General features: G+C 38.8%; 1 pseudogene; it reads right to left on the bottom strand.

Annotated features, from left to right (window-relative positions):
* Positions 1–382: 382 nt before the first annotated feature.
* Positions 383–21,984, bottom strand: LOC126059988 (developmental pluripotency-associated protein 4-like; annotated as a pseudogene).
* Between the last annotated feature and the right edge of the window lie 631 nt (positions 21,985–22,615).

Here is a 22,615-nt window from a genome sequence, read left to right as displayed (position 1 = left end):
TGTTTGGAGAATCCAAAATGGGAAACTGCTTCTTTGTGGGTATATTTTGAAGTTGTTTCTGAGGTCAGAAATCTAAAAGGGAATCCATTTTAAAACCTTCCATTTGGTATGTACTTTGAAATTCTGGTAAAAGTTATGTTTTTCAGTAGGATGTATTCCATTCTAAGAATCACACAACTTCTGTGTAGTTAATTGTGTTAAATCAGTATCGCTTTTTTACTTTTCCTAACTACTTCCGGCCCTTGAATGGTGCAAATGGTTAATGTGCCCAGCTGCTAACCTAAAGGTTGATTAGTTCAAGTCCACCCAGAGAACATTAAAAACCCTATGGAGCACAGTTCTACTCTAACACACATGTGGTTTCCATGAACTGGAGCTGATTCTACAGCACCTGGTATAACAAGAAGAGTGTACTCACTTTCCCCTGTTTTTCAGGGACCCAGGCTTATCGAGCCGGACACTGGAGGAGAACCCAACCATCTGTGTTTCAGGGAGACTTCTCCAATTCACCACACAATACCTGACACCACAGGCCTCTTGTGGTGATTCCATTTCCTTCGTTTTCCTGGTCCTGGCTGCCTTTCTTGTCCAGGAGGCCAAAATTGCCTCCTGGATAGAAGTCGTTACCACAACTGTACTAACTCCCTCAAGAAGAGTAGTTGCTTCAAGAGCAGTTGCCTCCGTCTCAGAGGATGGAACCACTTTGGGAGGATTAGTCCCCTCAGGGCATATCATCTTTTTCTCAGAATTTTCCAGAAGCATTTTTCCCTTGTCTACTTTTTTTTTTTTTTTTGGTAACCACGTCTGGATCTTGGCTTCTTTTGCTATAACAGGAATATTCTTTTGATTTGGGTCAGCATATTCACAGAGTCACGTAAATGCTTCTAATTTCTGGCCATTAGTTCTCAGCTTTAATTGATGGCACCAGGCCCACACATGCTTAGTTAGGTGAAACAGGTTAATGGGTGGTGGATTAGAAGGAAACGAAGGAATTGATATCTTCTTCTGAGGTTTTAGGTTGTCATTACATGTGTGTTCTGTGAACAGAAAGCATTGTCATCTTTCACAGATTTTTTTTTTTATTGTACTTTAGATGAAGGTTTACCAAACAAGTTAGTTTCTCATTAAATGATTAATACACATATTGTTTTGTGATACTGATTGCCATTCCCATGACATGTCAACACTTCCCCCTTTCAATGTTGGGTTCCCTATTACCAGCTTTCCTGTCCCTTCCTTCCTTGTCATCTTTGCCCCTGGGCTGTTTTATGGGCCTGTCTAATCTTTGGCTGAAGGGTAAACCTCAAGAGTGATTTCAGTACTGGGTTAAATGGGTGTCTGAGAGGCCGAATGGTCTAAGTCACCAGACTCAATCACAGATCTTTTTTGTTTAGTCACCTTATCTGATGTTCTTGGTAAAAGTGATGTGCTTGCTTCATTAAAAATCTGCTGTTCACAGCCTCATTTACCCTAAGGCCAGAAGAACTAGAAAGCTCTTGGCTGCCACTATCAGTCATTATAATCAGGGCCATGATAGATGGAGCCTGATAGAATGGAAGAAAAATGTGGAGTAGAACCTCAAATTAAAAAACAAAAACCAAAAAAAACTTCTTTTGATACTGGAGGACTCCGCGAGACTATTGCCCTGAGATACTCTTCAAACCTTGAACTGAAACTGACCCCTGGGGTCACCTGGTAGCTAAAACTTTATATAAATGGAATCATACGGTATGTGCTCTCTTTTGTCTGGATGTTTTCACTGAGCATAGTTAATTTGAGATTCACCATGTTGTTGCCTATATCCTTTGTTCGTTCAATTTTATTGCTTTATATTTTTATTTCATTGTATGAACATACAACAATTCTTTGATCCATTCATTAGTTAGTGGATATTTGGGTTGTTTTTAGTTTTCATTTATTATGAATAAAGTCACGGTGATCTTTCTTGTACAATTCTTGGTAAAGACATACGTTTTCACTTCTCCTGGGAAAATTCCTATAGATTTACAGATTGGATCATATGGGGGTATCGATTACTTTTCAAAAAATTGCCAAACTGCTTTCCAAAGTGTTTGTACCATTTTACATTCTTACAGTGGTGTATGAGACTTCCAGTTGGTCCTTGTCCTCACCAACACTTGGAATAATCAGTTTTGCTAATTTTAGACATTCTTACAGATGTGCAATGGGATTTCATTTTAATTTGTGTTTCCCTAACAACTAATAGGAACCCTGGTGGTGAAGTGATTCAGAGCTCAGACTGCTAACCAAAAGCTTGGCAGTTCAAATCCACCAGCTGCTCCTTGGAAACTCTATGGGGCCATCCTGCTCTGTTCTATAGGGTCGCTATGGGTCGGAATCGACTCGATGGCAATGGATTTTTGGTTTAATGACTAATAGGAGCCCTAGTTGTGCAGTGGTTAAGAGCTTGGCTGCCAACCAAAAGGTCAGCAGTTCGAATCCACCAGCTGTCCCTTAGTACCCAATGGGGCAGCTCTACTCTGTCCATTAGGGTTCCTATAGGGTCAGTATGAGTTGGAATCAACTCAATGGCAATGGGTTTGGTTTTTGGTTTAATGACTAATAACCTTGAGCATCTTTTCATGTGTGTATTTATAATTCATATATCATATTTGGTAAAGTGCCTGTTTGGATCAATTGACCATTTAAAACAATGTTTCTCTTCTTAATTTTGCAAGTCTGTCCTGAATTTCCTGAGGTACAGTGTCTGATAAACAATTGTTACATATATTTTCTAGCTTTTTTAAATTTAATTCAGATGGGAAGGTGAATCTTATCCTTTTACTCCATCTTGGCTAGCAGTGGACGATCCAATCATATCAATTTCATGTTCATTTAATTTTACCTTCTTTTACCTTTTTACTTTCCCTTTCCTCCTCCTATCATGCATATTTCTTTGTTGGCATCATTAACATCGATTCTCAGATTTGTTAACAGAATTGAACGTATTACTAAAATTTTCATAAATCAGCAAAACAGTTTATATCTAATAATCACACAGGATGAGTGAATTAGCATGCCTTTATGGGAGACAAATCTCCATATGGTTCTCTCAATGTTTCTGCAAGCCTTGACAGCAGAGGCACTAACTCTCTTTGTTCAGGACTATTTTTTCAATGATGTTTGAAGAGAGAGCATCCTTGGAAGAAAGAGATAATATTTCCCTTTACAGCAAAGGGCATGTTTGCTTACAGCCTTGGAATATTGAGATAATATATCCTTCCAGAGCAGAGGGTAGGCAAGCTTACTGCCTATTATAAAAGATCTAGGTTCTCTAACCTCAGTGCTCAATGTTCCTCTCCTATAATGCAACCCATTGTCTGAGCTAGTGCTACACCTCTTTTTTTTTTTTTTGTATAGCCTTATAGGGAAACCTGGTGGCGTAGTGGTTAAGTGCTACGGCTACTAACCAAAGGGTTGGCAGTTTGAATCTGCCAGGCACTCCTTGGAAACTCTGTGGGGCAGTTCTACCCTGTCCTATAGAGTTGCTTTGAGTCAGAATCAACTTGATGGCAGTGGGTTTGGTTTTGATTTATAGCCTTATAGAAATTATGGCTTCGGGAATGAGCACAAACACAAGCACAAAAATAAGTTATTACCCTTGTTACTGCTATTATTATTGTTGATGGAAATAATAAGGTTATTTTCTCTGACCCAGGAGTCTATGTCTTCTGTCAACATCCTTAGAATTGTGGCAGACTAAATTGCTGTTTGCAAATAGAGTAAAATCACAGACTTGTAGTTTGGACAACATTTTGTGAATTACTTATTAACTGAGGTAAAAAGGAATCATGTATTACTCTAGTAGTTCTTAAAAATGAGTACATTGAATTAATGACACATTTTGGTACACCACCCTTAATTGATTTTAAAATTTAACCCCAATGCATTGAAAAAAAAAAGTAATTAACTACTACCTAAGTCCTGAGGAAATTTATACGGCTATTTTACCATTATGTTCAGAGAAATCAAGACATAGAAAGGGGCAGGAAGATGATTTGAAATATAGCCTTTTGAATACAGAACAATGCCTTCCATCTTTCTTTCTTCAGTCCTATCTAGCAAACGAAACTTTTCCTGAGCATTTGGGAAATGTGAAGTAAAATAAGAAGTTGGCAGAATTTCCCATGTCTGCATAACCAAACACCATATCCCCTGTCAATTTCTCTTTCCTGTCTAGTGGTCTGTTTTCTCCTTCTCTGCTATATTGTTATCCAGAGCACTTTCATCATTATATTTTATTTATTAGTTTGTTTCTATGCCTGCTTTCCTGCACTAAAATGTAAGCAGCAGAACACTGAAGAAAAAGGAAATAAGAAATGCTGAACAGAAATACCAGTTAGGGTGTTTAGATTAGTGAGCTCCTGGAATTAGGAAATGATATGAAGGCTGCAGGACATGAAAAAAAAAAAAATCACGTTTCTGTCATGTCTTCTGGAATTCACTTTTTAAAAATTATGTATTATAATCAGAATATTTAAAAATAAAATGGGGCGGGGGCCAAGATGGCGGACTAGGTGGACGCTACCGCGGATCCCTCTTGCAACAAAGACTCGGAAAAACAAGGGAATCGATCACATACATAACAATCTACGAACTCTGAACAACAAGCACAGACTTAGAGACGGAAAACGAACAAATACGGGCAGACAGCGACAGTTTTCAGAACTAGGAGCCAGCGCACCAGGCAGGTGACCTTCGGAGCTCGATCTGGGGCAGAGCCCAGGGGGGCAGACGGCACAGAAAGGGGGCCCACCCCTTCCCCCCCGAACCCATCCCGGGAGGAAGCCTAGCAGATTGGCGCGGGCAGCGTAGGGGCTCAGCCGGAGGGAGAAGCACCCGGGAGGCAGTGACTGATCTGGGAGGGGGGAGAACAGCGTCCCAGCTGGGGTGCCGTCCCGCCGGGAGTTAGGCGAGAAGCCGACAGGGCGCGAGCGGGGGGGGGGGTCAACTATATTTCCCTAAAGTGACCCCAGAGCGGGGCCCACATGTTCGTGCAGGAGGACGCACACCCAGTCCGCGCGTGTGGCACGGCACACCAGAGGGAGAAATCCCCGGAAGTGTCTGGTCTCAAAACAGGGAAAGCAGCATCCCAGACGGGGAGCCATTCCGCTGGGATCTGGGCACGCGCGCGCGCGCGCGCGGCGGGGCATGAGCGCGGGGTCCATTTTTATTACCCTGAATTGACCCAGGGGGCGGGACCACCTGGTCGTGCGAGTGACGCCCTCCCAGTTTGCGCGAGAGGTGTGGCACACCGGAAGGAGAAGTCCCCGGGGGGAACTGATTGGTCCCGAAGCGCAGAAAGTAGCGTCCCAGACAGGGTGCCGTCTTGCCGGGGCTTGGGCGCGCGCACGAGCGGGGCGTGAGCGCGGAGTTCATTTTTATTGCCCTGAATTGACCCAGGGGGCGGGCCCACCTGGCCGTGCAGGTGACACCAATCCAGTTCGCGCGAGAGGTGTGGCGCTCCGGAAGGAGAAGTCCCGGGGAGGAAGTGACTGGTTCCCGAACAGGGAAAGCAGCGTCTCAACCCGGAAGTCATCCCGCTGGGATTTGGGCGCGTGCACAGGCGGGGCGTGACCGCGGGACCTAATTATAATCACCTGAATAGACCCTGGGGGCGGGCCCACCCGTTCGTGCGGGAAACGCCCACCCAGTGCCCACGAGCGGTGCCGCGCACCGGAGGAAGTCCCCAGGAGGAAGTGACTGGTTTCCGAGCAAGGAAAGCAGTGTCCTAGCCAGGGACCCGTCCAGCCCGGATTTTGGCGAACGGGGGTGGAGCGTGAACGTGGTGTTCAGCTCTATATTCTGTGGTGCTACACTCCTAGCTCTCAGATCCCTCCCCCACCCTCCCCAGGCGACCCCATTAACATCCGAATACCCGGAGCCAGAGAGAGAATTCAGATAGGGATCTGACTGCATTTTTTTTTAGCTGACTACTTGGAAAATCTAGTTTCCCAGTGATGGCTCGGAGACAGCAGTCCATATCAAACCACATAAAGAAACAGACCATGACAGCTTCTCCAACCCCCCAAACAAAAGAATCAAAATCTTTCCCAAATGAAGATACAATCCTGGAATTATCAGATACAGAATATAAAAAACTAATTTACAGAATGCTTAAAGATATCACAAATGAAATTAGGATAAATGCAGAAAAAGCCAAGGAACACACTGATAAAACTGTTGAAGAACTCAAAAAGATTATTCAAGAACATAGTGGAAAAATTAACAAGTTGCAAGAATCCGTAGAGAGACAGCATGTAGAAATCCAAAAGATTAACAATAAAATTACAGAATTTGACAACGCAATAGAAAGTCAGAGGAGCAGACTCGAGCAATTAGAATGTAGACTGGGACTTCTGGAGGACCAGGGAAACAACACCAACATAGCTGAAAAAAAATCAGATAAAAGAATTAAAAAAAATGAAGAAACCCTAAGAATCATGTGGGACTCTATCAAGAAGGATAACTTACGAGTAATTGGAGTCCCAGAACAGGGAGGGGGGACAGAAAACACAGAGAAAATAGTTGAAGAACTTCTGACACAAAACTTCCCTGACATCATGAAAGAAGAAAGGATATCTATCCAAGATGCTCATCGAACCCCATTTAAGATTGATCCAAAAAGAAAAACACCAAGACATATCATCATCAAACTTGCCAAAACCAAAGACAAACAGAAAATTTTAAAAGCAGCCAGGGATAAAAGAAAGGTTTCCTTCAAGGGAGAATCAATAAGAATAAGTTCAGACTACTCAGCAGAAACCATGCAGGCAAGAAGGGAATGGGACGACATATACAGAGCACTAAACGAGAAAAACTGCCAACCAAGGATCATATATCCAGCAAAACTCTCTCTGAAATATGAAGGAGAAATTAAGATATTTACAGATAAACACAAGTTTAGAGAATTTGCAAAAACTAAACCAAGACTGCAAGAAATGCTAAAGGAGATTGTTTGGCCGGATGACCAATAATATCAGGTACCAGCACAATACAAGGTCACAAAACAGAACGTCCTGATATCAACGCAACTCAAACAGGGAAAGCACAAAAACAAACAAATTAAGACTAATTCTAAAAAATAAATAAATAAACAAAATAATACACACAACAGGAAATCATGGAAATCAATAGATAAACGATCAAAATAATCAAAAAGAGGGACTAAATATAGGAGGCATTGAACTGCCAGATGGAGAGTGATACAAGGCGAAATAGAAGGATACAAGTTAGGTTTTTACTTAGAAAAATAGGGGTAAATAAAAAGGTAACCACAAAAAGGAATATCAATTCCATAACTCAAGAAAAAAGCCAAGAAAAACGTAACGACTCAATAAATACAAAGTTAAACATTATGAAAATGAGGATCTCACAAGCTACTAAGAAAAACGTCTCAGCACAAAAAAGCATGTGGAAAAATGAAATGGCCAACAACACACATGAAAAGGCATCAAAATGACAGCACTAAAAACTTACTTATCTATAATTACGCTGAATGTAAATGGACTAAATGCACCAGTAAAGAGACAGAGAGTCACGGACTGGATAAAAAAACACGATCCATCTATATGCTGCCTCCAAGAGACACACCTTAGACTTAGAGACACAAACAAACTAAAACTCAAAGGATGGAAAAAAATATATCAAGCAAACAATAAGCAAAAAAGAAGAGGAGTAGCAATATTAATTTCTGACAAAATAGACTTTAGACTTAAATCCGCCACAAAGGATAAAGAAGGACACTATATAATGATAAAAGGGACAATTGATCAGGAAGACATAACCATATTAAATATTTACGCACCTAATGACAGGGCTGCAAGATACATAAATCAAATTTTAACAGAATTGAAAAGTGAGATAGACACCTCCACATATATAGTAGGAGACTTCAACACACCACTTTCGGAGAAGGACAAGACATCCAGTAAGAAGCTCAATAGAGACACGGAAGACCTACTTACAACAATCAACCAACTTGACCTCATTGACTTATACAGAACTCTCCACCCAACTGCTGCAAAATATACTTTTTTTTCTAGCGCACATGGAACATTCTCTAGAATAGACCACATATTAGGGCATAAAACAAATCTTTCCAGAATCCAAAACATCGAAATATTACAAAGCATCTTCTCAGACCACAAGGCAATGAAGCTAGAAATCAATAACAGAAAAACTAGGGAAAAGAAATCAAATACTTGGAAAATGAACAATACCCTCCTGAAAAAAGACTGGGTTATAGAAGACATCAAGGAGGGAATAAGGAAATTCTTAGAAAGCAACGAGAATGAAAATACTTCCTATCAAAACCTCTGGGACACAGCAAAAGCAGTGCTCAGAGGCCAATTTATATCGATAAATGCACACATACAAAAAGAAGAAAGAGCCAAAATCAGAGAACTGTCCCGACAACTTGAGCAAATAGAAAGTGAGCAACAAAAGAATCCATCAGGCACCAGAAGAAAACAAATAACAAAAATTAGAGCTGAACTAAATGAATTAGAGAACAGAAAAACAATTGAAAGAATTAACAAAGCCAAAAGCTGGTTCTTTGAAAAAATTAACAAAATTGATCAACCATTGGCTAGACTGACTAAAGAAAAACAGGAAAGGAAACAAATAACCCGAATAAGAAACGAGAAGGACCACACCACAACAGAACCAAATGAAATCAAAAGAATCATATCAGATTACTACATAAAATTGTACTCTAACAAATTTGAAAACCTAGAAGAAATGGATAAATTCTTGGAACAATACTACTTACCTAAACTAACACATTCAGAAGTAGAACAACTAAATAGACCCATAACAAAAAAAGAGATTGAAACAGTAATCAAAAAACTCCCAACAAAAAAAAGTCCTGGCCCAGATGGCTTCACTGCAGAGTTCTACCAAACCTTCAGAGAAGACTTAACACCATTACTATTGAAGGTATTTCAAAGTATAGAAAAAGACGGAATACTACCCAACTCATTCTATGAAGCTACCATCTCCCTGATACCAAAACCAGGTAAAGACGTTACAAAAAAAGAAAATTTTAGACCTATATCCCTCATGAACATAGATGCAAAAATCCTTAATAAAATTCTAGCCAATAGAATCCAACAACACATCAAAAAAATAATTCACCCTGATCAAGTGGGATTTATACTATACCAGGTATGCAAGGCTGGTTTAATATCAGAAAAACCATTAATGTAATCCATCACATAAATAAAACAAAAGACAAAAACCACATGATCTTATCAATTGATGCAGAAAAGGCATTTGACAAAGTCCAACACCCATTTATGATAAAAACTCTCACCAAAATAGGAATTGAAGGAAAATTCCTCAACATAATAAAGGGCATATATGCAAAGCCAACGGCCAATATCACTATAAATGGAGAGAACCTGAAAGCATTTCCCTTGAGAATGGGAACCAGACAAGGATGCCCTTTATCACCGCTCTTATTCAACATCGTACTTGAAGTCCTAGCCAGGGCAATTAGGCTAGACAAAGAAATAAAGGGTATCCAGATTGGTAAGGAGGAAGTAAAGCTATCACTATTTGCAGATGACATGATCGTATACATGGAAAACCCTAAGAAATCCTCCAGAAAACTACTGAAACTAATAGAAGAGTTTGGAAGAGTCTCAGGATATAAAATAAACATACAAAAATCACTTGGATTCCTCTACATCAACAAAAAGAACACCGAAGAGGAAATAACCAAATCAATACCATTCACAGTAGCCCCCAAGAAGATAAAATACTTAGGAATAAATCTTACCAAGGATGTAAAAGACCTATACAAAGAAAACTATAAAACTCTGCTACAAGAAATTCAAAAGGACACACTTAAATGGAAAAACATACCCTGCTCATGGATAGGAAGACTTAACATAGTAAAAATGTCTATTCTACCAAAAGCCATTTATACATACAATGCACTTCCAATCCAAATACCAATGTCATACTTTAAGGGAATAGAGAAACAAATCACTAATTTCATATGGAAAGGAAAGAACCCCCGGATAAGCAAAACATTACTGAAAAAGAAGAAGAAAGTGGGAGGCCTCACCCTACCTGATTTCAGAACCTATTATATAGCTACAGTAGTCAAAACAGCCTGGTACTGGTACAACAACAGGCACATAGACCAATGGAACAGAATTGAGAATCCAGATATAAACCCATCCTCGTATGAGCAGCTGATATTTGACAAAGGACCAGTGTCAGTCAATTGGGGAAATAATAGTCTTTTTAACAAATGGTGCTGGCATACCTGGATATCCATTTGCAAAAAAATGAAACAGGACCCATACCTCACACCATGCACAAAAACTAACTCCAAGTGGATCAAAGACCTAAACATAAAGACTAAAACGATAAAAATCATGGAAGAAAAAATAGGATCTACCCTAGGAGCCCTAATACAGGGCATAAACAGAATACAAAACATTACCAAAAATGATGAAGAGAAACCCGATAACTGGGAGCTCCTAAAAATCAAACACCTATGCTCATCTAAAGACTTCACCAAAAGAGTAAAAAGACCACCTACAGACTGGGAAAGAATATTCAGCTATGACATCTCAGACCAGCGCCTGATCTCTAAAATCTACATGATTCTGTCAAAACTCAACCACAAAAAGACAAACAACCCAATCAAGAAGTGGGCAAAGGATATGAACACACATTTCACTAAGGAAGATATTCAGGCAGCCAACAGATACATGAGAAAATGCTCTCGATCATTAGTCATTAGAGAAATGCAAATTAAAACTACGATGAGATTCCATCTGACACCAACTAGACTGGCATTAATTCAAAAAACACAAAATAATAAATGTTGGAGAGGCTGCGGAGAGACTGGAACTCTCATACACTGCTGGTGGGGTTGTAAAATGGTACAACCACTTTGGAAATCCATCTGGCGTTATCTTAAACAGTTAGAAATAGAACTACCATACAACCCAGAAATCCCACTCCTCGGAATATACCCTAAAAATACAAGACCCTTCACACAAACAGATATATGCACACCCATGTTTATTGCAGCTCTGTTTACAATAGCAAAAAGCTGGAAGCAACCAAGATGTCCATCAACGGACGAATGGGTAAATAAATTGTGGTATATTCACACAATGGAATACTACGCATCGATAAAGAACAGTGACGAATCTCTGAAACATTTCATAACATGGAGGAATCTGGAAGGCATTATGCTGAGCGAAATGAGTCAGTTGCAAAAGGACAAATATTGTATAAGACCACTATTATAAGATCTTGAGAAATAGAAAAAACGGAAAAGAACACATACTTTTGTGGTTACAATGGGGGGAGGGAGGGAGGGAGGGAGGGAGAGGGCTTTTTATTGATCAATCTGTAGATGGGAACTGCTTTGGGTGAAGGGAAAGACAACACTCAAAACAAGGAAGGTCAGCCTAATTGGACAGGATTAAAAGTAAAGAGGTTTCCGAGATAAAATGAAAGCTTCAAAGGATAGCGAAGCAGGGGCTGGGGTCTGGGGAACTTGGTTTGAGAGGACTTCTAAATCAATGGGCAAAACAATTCTATTATGAAAACACTCTGCATCCCACTTTGAATTGTGGCACCTGGGGTCCTAAATGCCAACAAGCAGCCATCTAAAATACATTAATTGGTCTCAACCCACCGAGAGCAAAGGCAAAGGAAGAACACCAAGGTCACACGACAACTAAGAACCCAAGAGACAGAAAGGGCCACTTGAACCAGAGACCTACAATATCCTGAGACCAGAAGAACTAGTTGGTGCCCGGCCACAATCGATGTCTGCCCTGTCAGGGAACACAACAGACAACTCCTGAGGGAGCAGGAGACCAATGGGATGCAGACCCCAAATTCTCATTAAAAGACCACACCTAATTGTATGATTGCGACTAGAGGAATCCCAGAGACAATGCTCCCCAGAACTTCTGATGGCACAGGACAGGAACCATCCCCGAAGACAAATCATCAGGCATGAAAAGGACTGGTCGGTGGGGGGGAGAGAGATACTGATGAAGAGTGAGCTAATTAAATCAGGTGGACACAGGAGAGTGTGTTGGCAACTCTTGACTGGAGGGGGGATGGGAAGATAGAGAGAGAGGGAAGAAGGTAAAATTGGCACGAAACGAGAGACTGTAAGGGCTGACTCAATAGGGGGAGAGCAAGTGGGAGAAGGGAGAAAGATGTATGTAAACCTACATGTGACAGACTGATTGGAATGGTAAATGTTCACTTGAAGCTTAATAAAAATTAAAAAAAATAAATAAATAAAAATAAATAAATAAATAAAATGGAGCCTCAAAACCAATATTGTTGGTGGGTGCCATTGAGTCAATTTTGACTCATCGTGACCACATGTGACACAGCAGAACTGCCCCATAGAATTTTCCTGTCTGTAATCTTTACAGAAGCAGATTGCCTGGTTTTTCTGCAATGGAGTTACTGGGTGGGTTAGAACTGTCATCCTTTTGGTTAGCACCCGATCACTTAACCATTGTGCCATCGTAACCAAAAAAATCAAACCCATTACCATCTAGTTGATTCCAAATCATTGTGACCCCTAGGACAGAGTAGAACTGCCCCACAGAGTTTCCAAGGAGCACGTGGTGGATTCGAACTGCCAACCTTTTGATTAGCAGCCATACCTCTTAACCACTATACCACCAGGGCTCCAGATTGTACCACTAAAAACCGCTAGGGCTCCTAAAAAAACAATACTGTGGTCACTAATAATTTTTTTTTTTTTGTTACCTCCACTTTACAGTATATATTTACGAACACAAAATTTGGAAGAAAGCTTCCTGGCATTGTAAAAAGAATATGAGTTTGGGGAAAAGAAATGCTGACATGTTATATCATCTAACTTCATTAACAATTTTGGAAGTAGTCTTTCATATGAATTATTTTTATAAATTGCCACTGGGAAAAAGTATTTGCTATTGTTTTTTTTATTGTTTATATGATAGGCAAGCAAGCACATCACTAGGTACTGTACAAATCACCAAAACCAAACCCAGTGGCGTCAAGTCGATTCCGACTCATAGCGACCCTATAGGACAGAGTAGAACTGCCCCAGTTTCCAAGGAGAGCCTAGGTGGATTAGAACTGCCAACCTTTTGGTTAGCAGCCGTAGCACTTAACTACTACGCCACCAGGGTTTCCACTGTAGACATAAGCAGAGTCAAATATCAAACAGAGGTTGTGTATCAAATAGAGTTTGTGTATCAAACGCGTCAACAGTTGTACTCAGCTGAAGCGGCCCCTGCACATGCAGTGCAGCCTGACCTATCACTTGGCAGGGATACCTCACATTCCTCCACACCTGGCTTTTGCTTATGGTAATAAGCCAGGTTATCCTCAGCAGGACGATGGCTCGCCAGTTGGCTGGAAATAAGATCGTATAGTAAATAAATTTACTTTCGGGAGCTCTAAAAAGTAAATTAATGTGCTTTATACCCCTTCATCCCTAACTGGCATCACTGCTCTCACATTTACTTCCTGAATGAAATCCAGCTCCTAGCTTGTTCCTATTTCTGAAGTCTGAAAGAGCAAACACTACCTAAGTTAGTGTTTGTCTCCTTGTAAGTTTTGAGAAAAAAATTAAATTCTGATGGTGAAATTTTAGCATCAATATACAAGTTGTGGAGCACATGGGATCAGAGTGGAAAGAGCATCTTTTGCCCTTAAATGTCATACTTCATAGATTCTCTGGACTTTGGGGGGAACTCTACCCAGTGTCTGATTTCTTACAGTGGAGTCAGGAAGTTCACAGCTCCAGAAGCAACTCCAACCTATGACAAATGGAAAATGTTGGCTATCTATCCCTGTTTTTTTGCCACTGAGTTGGAACAACTCTGAAACATGTTTTAAACCATCCCCCAGAGATGACAGTGGGTCTGAGCTCCAGCTGCCCACAGCAGTAGCATGTGCATCAGCACACCACACTGGGTATTGGTTTTCTTATATTCTCTCACTTAACTTCACCACTCAAATCCAAAGCTTCCTGGAATCATCTCCCAAATAAATAACTCACATTCGGAGATCATTTTTCAAACTATAATCTAGGCATTACTAAACACTACTTGGAAACTGTGGTGGTATAATGGTTAAGAGTTATGGCTGCTAACCAAAAGGCAGTTTGAATTTACCAGGCACTCCTTGGAAACTCTGTGGGGCAGTCCTACTCTGTCCTATTGCATTGCTATGAGTCAGAATCAACTTGATGGCAATGGTTTGGTTTTGGCTTTTGGTTTTTAAATGCCATTTGGAAAGGGAGTTCCTTTTTTAAACTGGATGAGAAACTCAATGTATAATATCCCCATCTTAAAAAATCACATACACAAAGGAATATTACAGGTCAGAATTCTGGCAGTAAAAAGGCTGTTTAACTCTGTTTATGGCTTTCCAAACCAGTGACATAATTACCAAATATTTTCCCCTATATCTCACTGACTAGCAGGGTATAAACTTCTGATTTTCAATGGAATAGTTTGGAAATAGATAATCTAGTCCAAACTTCAAAATAAACGTTAAAAAAATATATAGACGCAATGGAGGGTGTTTCCCCACAAAGGTTTAAATTGCCAAAACAGGCTAAGGCAAATTATAAATCTTAAGCAATACCAAATTTGACTAACGTTTCAAAGTATACAGGTAAAAACACCGGGCACAAGATATCTTATTTTCTTGGAGGAGCCTGAAACTGTTAGATGCAAGCCCTAAGAGTATCTCCTCTAGCAGTAAGACAGGTTGTGTTTCAGAGCAACAGATGAGTTTTCAGGTATGTATGTGGAAATGTTGTTTGCAAAGGAAACTGTTTAAGTTTTGGACTCATTCGTATGGGACTATATTTAAATTTTAGAATTACGCTATGTAACTTCCTCAAATTATCCAGCCAGCCATGCCCCCTTAGTCTATAAAAAAAAAAAAAAATCTTTTTTTTAGTCTATAAAGTCCAGGATTATTCATAATAAGCAATCATGATAAAAAAAGTAAATCCTTGTGAGCCCTGGTGGCCTGGTGATTAAGTGTTTACTGCTAACCAAAAGGTCAGCAGTTCAAATCCACAGGATGCTCCACAGGAGAAAGATGTGACGATCTGCTTCTGTAATGATTTACAGCCTTGGAAAGCATTTTATTGAGAGGAATTTCTAGATCTTTCCACCAATAAATACTGTTCATATCTTTACAAAGAGGTACAGTTGAGGTATTTATTTCTCTGGGCATTCCAGGTAAGGAAGGAGTAAATTACTAAAGTGTTTTTAATCCTTTCCTTCCCACAAAGGTTTGATTTATTCCTGGCCTGTTAAAGATAGAGCCAGAATGATAATGCCACGTTCTTTCATCCTTGGTTTTTTGTATTTTGCCTGCATCTACTTGACATGAAAAGGTTTGGACTTCTGAGCACCCTGGCCAAAAATTCCTTGTTTTTTCACATAAGTGAACTTCCCTTTTATGAAACCTTTATGCAAAATTCATAAACTTTCACCTGTTTTTAAATTGTTTTATTCAGACTTTGAAGAACTTTTCAGGCTTTTTGTTATTCTTTTGTTCCTTTTTCTATTATTACTGACATTTGTGAGCACAAAAAGTGACATAAATTAAGAGCACCATATGTGCAAAAACGTGAAATGGAGAAATATCTGAAATAATGGTTTGGCGTATTTGAACAGCCACATAGAAATATCAAATAAATAAGTAGCAATGTACATTAGACATTTATAAAGCATAAGAATCATCACTTGTGTGTAAATTATAAGCAGGCAAAAGAAACATTTGAGGCTATTGTTACTCAAAAACATCGATATTCCTTTAACACCTAAAATGAAGGGAACGCTTATAGGATTTTGTTTGTCGTTAGAGGCACCATCAGGTATGAATTGACTCAATGGCAACAGGTTTGGTTTGGATTCTTCAGATATATTTTGTGCTTTATTTTTTGTCATGGATTGAATTGTGTCCCACTAAAATATGTGTCAACTTGGTTAGGCCATGATCGTGTGGTTGTCCTCCATTTTTTGATTTTCCTACATGTTATAAGCGAGGATTAGGGTTGGATGTTAACATCCTTGATCACATTCCTGATCCAATGTAAAGGGGCCTTCCCTGGGGCATGGCTTGTACCACCTTTTATCTTACAAGAGACAAAAGGAAAAGGAAGCAAACAAAGTTGGGGGCCTCATACCACCAAGAAAGCAGTGCCAGGAGCAGAGTGCATCCTTTGGACGCAGGGTTCCTGGGAAGAGAAGCTCTTAGTCCCAGGGAAGATTGATGACAAGGACCTTCCTCCAGAGCTGACAGAGAAAGCCTTCCCCTAGAGCCGACATGCTGAATTTGGACTTGTAGCCTACCAGACTGTGAGAGAATAAATTTCTCTTTGTTGAAGCTATTCACCTGTGGTATTTCTGTTACAGCAGCACTAGATGACTAAGACATTTTTCATGCCATGATTGCTGACAGTGGAGAAAAATCTTTTGTGTACATAAACTCTCATCATGAGAGTGTCAAACAGGCCTCAAATACTAAAATATTCAAACTTCATATTTTAGGTAATGAGCAATATTAAAGCAATGTCTTATTTTGTCACATATTCCTGGGAGGTATTTGCTTGTAAATACTGTATAGTTTCTTTTCTTATTGACTTTGAAGCTGCTCATCAGTGTTCTTTTCCTTTCCATATTTTACTACATTCCAGAAAAGGTGGGCTTTCTCTGTTAGACTCTTATAACTCCTTTTATTAAAGAACTTGAACCATATCCTCCAAGCACTGAATCAAAGGAGATTTCAGCTATATCATACACTATGATTCTCCGAAGATCCTCCCTGACCTCAACAAACCTTCATGATAATGCCCAGAGATGTAGTTTATTTTACCCTCAAGTATTCTCTGAAAGGCTGGGGCATGTGCATTTTTGTCTTTCTCTGATTCTGTTATCTTAGTTTCCAAGAATTTATCCCAGTGCCTTCTTTGCTATTTCTGTAGGGTATTCCTGGTAACCTAATCCAAAATATTTCAGGTAGGTATGCTTCTAAGTATACATGAAAAAATTCTTATTCTCATTTGTATTATGGTGCTTAGATTCAAAATTACTATCTGTATTATAGAATCAGAAGGTCAGAAATATAAAGCCAAAAAGCCCCTTGTCACCAAGTCAACTTCGACTAATAGTGACCCTATAGGATAGAGTAGAGCCACCCCATAGGGTTTTATTTATTTTTTTTTAATCTTTACTGGAGTAGATTGCTAGGTCTTTTTCCCATGGAGCTGCTGGGAGGGTTCAAACTGCCTATCTTTTGGTTAGCAGTTGAGTGCTTAACTGTTGCACCACCAGGGCTCCTCTCACTCTGAGATATGTGTTATTAATACATTGCTTTTTTTAAAAGATTTATTAAAGTTTTAAAAATACTCCACTGCAAAATATATTTGATATTTTAATCAAATATATAGTTGTAATAGCTTTACTTTATATAAAACAACTCCTCATTGCCTCATTACCTATAAATATCTACCACACTAAATTGTTATAAAAACAACTAATGGAAATAATGTTAACAGCCTCTGGAAATGAGAAAGTACCAATTAGGAAGAGATGCAACCAGAATGCATCTAAAGTTTTTCCTGCTATTGTCCATCTAACAGGTATTGCTATAAAAAATGCATTCCCATGGAGTTGATTCCAACTCATAGTGACCCTATAAGACAGAGTAGAACAGCCCCACAGGGTTTCCAAGGAGCGGCTGGTGGATTTCAACTACTGGACTTTTGGTTAATAGCCCAGCTCTTAACTACTGGGCAACTCAATTATCTTGAGTTATCCAGAGATTACGGTGGAACACTGTGATCCAGTGAGTACAGTAGGAAATCAACACTTTCACTTTATGTACCATACTTTCAATATCAATTGTTTGAGATTTCTTACTTTATACAATTAAAAAAGAATAAGATTAGAAAATATTGTTCATAGGTAAACAGTGTCTTCAAGATCATTTTGTTCAGAAAAAAATCAAAATGGGGAAAACAACCACCTCCAAACCTCACCATCCTATATAGATCTCATCTCCATGTACATGTGCTGTGTGGGAGGGCAGAAAGAGGTTGGGAGAAGTAATCACGCAGTAAATACTAAAAGGTAAAAAATGACAAGTGACTTCTCAAAGTTAGAAAGCAAAATAAAATAAGATTGCAACCCCTTCCTTTTTTTCCCCAGCTTTTCACTGAAGTATGAAATCTTCATGGGTAGGATCTGAAATAATAACATTGAATTATGATACTGAAAATATTTTAAAACAATTTTTGAGGACCATTGGTGCTGGTAGTTCACTCATCTTCTCAGATGGCAGTTTACTCGTCTTCAGGCTGCAGTGAGGAGGCTGACATATAGGTAAGAAAGAAATAAAATAGTGCAAGTGATGTGAGAAGTAAAAGGCATGCACAAATGTGATATGAATGCATGCAGTCAAATGACTCATAGCTGAGAAATTCCAGCAATTGAATGAACAAAAAAATCTCTCCAAGAGCCTAGGAGAATAAAATATTTCATACTCAGAAGTAACACTGCGCAGTTTTTCTGATTTACAGGTTGAAGCCAAACATTATAAACTTTCCAAACAAAACTTTTGCTCGTTGTTTGGAGTATAGGGCAGTTACTTCATAACTCAAGTGTGCTTGTTCTTAGAGAGAGGTATTTTAATAGAATTTTTAAATTCAGGACATCCTTCTAAGTGTGAGGCAATATGATTCAAACTATTCTGTGTTCCTAAGAACACAGAAATATTTTATTGCTTAACATATATTTTTAAGCTATAAATAGCCCAGCAATTGTTTCTTTGATCCAGATATGCCTTAGAATTTAAGCACAGAATTAAAGAGATTGAAGGAGTAGTGAGTGAAGCACTGTGTGATGACATATTTTTGCATCTCTGGTATGGGAAATAGAAAATTTAACAGGGCTGGTAACCCTGCCTTTGACCTAATTCCATTTGAAACCTACAAAACATTTTTACTTGAGATGCAGATCCTTTGAGAAGTGGCTTTTCTCAGTCCAACAAATGTGAACTTACTATCACCGAAGGTTAAAGGAGATTTTCCTGAATTATTTGCCTGGTGAACCCAGAATTGGGTTCAGAAGGTTTATGCTACCTGATATAACCACTCCAAAATATCTGTAACTTCACATAATATAAAACTTTATCCTCAAGCACAATGTGGTCTAATACCTGTGTTCAGGCTGTGGGCAAGGACTCGGTCTCCCTCCGTTCTGTGGCTCTATCTTCCTCACTGTCCTCAGTATCTTCTCCATTCAGTCAAAAGATGGGGAAAGAGAATGGAGGATGATGTGTGGGAGGGTTTCATGAGGTAGGGCTAGAAGTGGTATACATCATTTTTACTCATATTCTCTTGGCTAGAATCCAGTCACGTGGGTATACCTAATTGCAAGGGAGGGTTAGAAATGTAGCGTTTTGGTGGATCAGTGGGAAAAAGAAGCATTTTTGGTGAATATCCAATAATTTGGACAATTTCTCTCACTATAGATAGTGCTTTATACTTCCTGAGTTTATTTCCTGTGAGAACAAAACAAGTTTACATATTTACCTTACCTAGTTCTGTCTGCTTTTCAACCATTGTGTGTGTGTGTGTGCGTGTGTGTGCATGCACATACACGTGTATGTAAATTTAAGTAAAAAATAATACTTTGCCAGAATTCTGAAGCAAAAATTTGCTTGCTCACTCTTACTGCTCTCATTTCAGCATCACCTTGCTGCCTCAGGCAGCGCCTATTCTTTAACTTCAGATTCTGTCAGACAATAGAGGTCCCCTATCATTAGCCTTCATGGTGCAGTGGTTAAGCGTTGGACTAAGAGCAAAAAGGTTGGCAGTTCAAACCTACCAGCTGCTCCATGAAAGAAACATGTGGCTGTCTGCTTCTTTAAGGATTACAGCCTTTGAAACCAAATCAATTCAACGGCAATGGGTTTGGTTTTGTTTTGGTTTACCATTATATCACATTCAACTCTTCCCAGTATACCAGAACCCTTAACTCCTTCCTGGATATAAAACCCTTTCTAAAATGTATGTGTCAGGCATCCTATAGTGTTAAGGACTATCTAGTGAGCTGATAAACAATGTATGTTAAAGTCTTAATGGGAAATGATGGACTAGTACACTGTTTATAACAAAATGGTACACAAATCCTCTGCAACACAATCACTGGAGGTGTTTGTTAAACTTGTAAAATCTAAACCTAAAAATGTGAATCAGAACTTCCCAGAGGAGGGTCTGCAATCTACATTAAAAAAAAAATCTCCATGTGATTCTCTTGCACACCAATTTTTAAGAACTAGAGAGAGTGACAGAGAGTGGTACTGTCTTGCCAGAAAACATAAACATATTTGGATTACTATAGTGACCTTAGAGAGAGGAATATATATATATAGTATACATATATAACGTATACAACATATATATATATATATATACAAACACTCATAGTAAAACCTGGGAAAGCCAGAACGTGTGTAAGGCGGAAACCTCTCAAAGAAGGAAAACGCAAATATTTTCCACTAATAGAAGGCAATAGAAAAGTGGAAGCCAAACCCTGCCAAAGGTGAAAAACGAAATCAAGATGCAGAAAAACAAGGCAGTCCTATAGAGTTCTGGCTCTCACAGGTTTCACTGTGTGTGTGTGTATATATATTTATATGTATTAATTTTGGGTTTTTTTTTTTTTTGCTACTATGACACATGCGAAGAAACATTGAGCATAGCAACCCTCAATTTGAATATCATAGATATTTCTGGTGTCTTTTTTGTTTATTTTTTCCCTTCAGGCAAAGCATTTAACACCTGATCCTCAGTTATTCAGTCTACAATGATAAATACTTAATTAACCAACACCTGAAAGCATAGAGAGGTTCAATACCTATTAAATTACTATTAATATCTGCTTTAAAATTGTAAACTGCCAAATATCTTCTATTTTTATTGAATATATAAAGTTGATGACAAAATCAATATGAAGAAAAGAAACAAGGAGAAAGTTTTTGTGTATGGTGTCGGGGAGAGGTTCAGGTTTAGTCTTTTTCCAATTTTACCTAGTTATCCCAGAATCACTTAACAAAAAACATCGCTCTTCCCATTCTTCTGGGGTACCTCCTTTGTCATAAATCATCTCAATATATGCATGAGTTTATTTTGGGTATCTCTGTTCTCTTCCATAGGTCTACATAGTTATGTAGTATATTTAATGTTGATTTTAACATATTTTAGTAGATAGAGCAAAAATATTTAATCTTGTATGCCAAATGTCTATCAATTAGAAGGGACTAAATAGGATACTGTGTGAGTGCAGTGGTCTAAGGAAAGACATTTAGGGTCATTAAGAAAGGGAGTCAAGACTGACTACAGATGTCGGTTATGTGAACAAGAGCTGAGAATGCCATCAAAGGTAACTCTTTTATAGAATGATTTGTAGCTGTATGGATCAAAGTCAATCAGAATTTGGCACACCAAAATATTGTAGCAATGTTTCATTTATGCTCTAATTCTAAAACTCATTGGTATAGATGTTCAAAGATGTTTGTGATGAAAGGATACTTGCATTGTGTTATAATCATGTCACAAGTGGTTAGCTTGCTTCTCTCAGGCCTTCATTCTATTACCCCATAAATTTCAAATGGATTTTTGATGGAACATTTCATGAAGGAATGCAATGTTCAAAGAGTCTCTGGTTGCCTTCAAAGAACAATACCCATGCCAAATATACTTTGGAAGACACAGATTCAATAAGTAAGGAGACTTAGCAAGTTTAGTTTTCATTTACCCTTCCCAGATATGGCCTGTTCAGCAAAAATCATCATTAAAGAAGTAAGCAACCAGTACTTGACATAGTGTGATAAATACAGGACTGTGGCTTCTAATTCAAGAACACAAGAAGACACCATTATTACCCGTTAGAGAAAAGCAAATTAAAACTACAATGAGATACCATCTCACCCTGAAATTACTGGCACTAATCAAAAAAACAAAAAATACCAAATGCTGGAGAGGCTGCAAGGAGATTGGAGCTCTTATGCAGTGCTGGTAGGAATGTAAAATGGCACAACCAATTTGGAAAATGATATGGCACGCCTTAAAAAAGCTAGAAATAGAAATACCATATGATCCAGCAATCCCACTCTTAAGAATATATCCTAGAGAACTAACAGCCATCATACAAATAGACATATGCACACCCATGTTCATTGCATTATTGTTCACAATAGCAAAAATAGCAAAAAGACGCCCATCAGCAAATTAATGGGCAAATTATGGTACATATGCCTTGAACTGTTTTTGTTAAATTTATTCTTAAGTATCTTATTCTTTTTGATGTTATTGTAAATGGAATTTTCTTAATTTTATTTTTAAAGTGTTAATTACTATTTGTGATGGTTAAGACTGTCAACTTGGCTGGGCCATGATTCTCAGTGTTTATACGTGATCACTTTCATGGACTGAATCTTCTGTGAGTAGCCAATCGGTTGAAATGGAGTTTCCTTGAGGGTATGGCCTACATCCAAATATAAGCAGAAC

This window comes from Elephas maximus, chromosome 16 (genome assembly GCF_024166365.1).
Source record: "Elephas maximus indicus isolate mEleMax1 chromosome 16, mEleMax1 primary haplotype, whole genome shotgun sequence".
NCBI classification, from domain to species: domain Eukaryota; kingdom Metazoa; phylum Chordata; class Mammalia; order Proboscidea; family Elephantidae; genus Elephas; species Elephas maximus.
The sequence above is the reverse complement of the archived record's forward strand: the minus strand, read 5'-3'. Positions and strand labels throughout refer to the sequence as shown.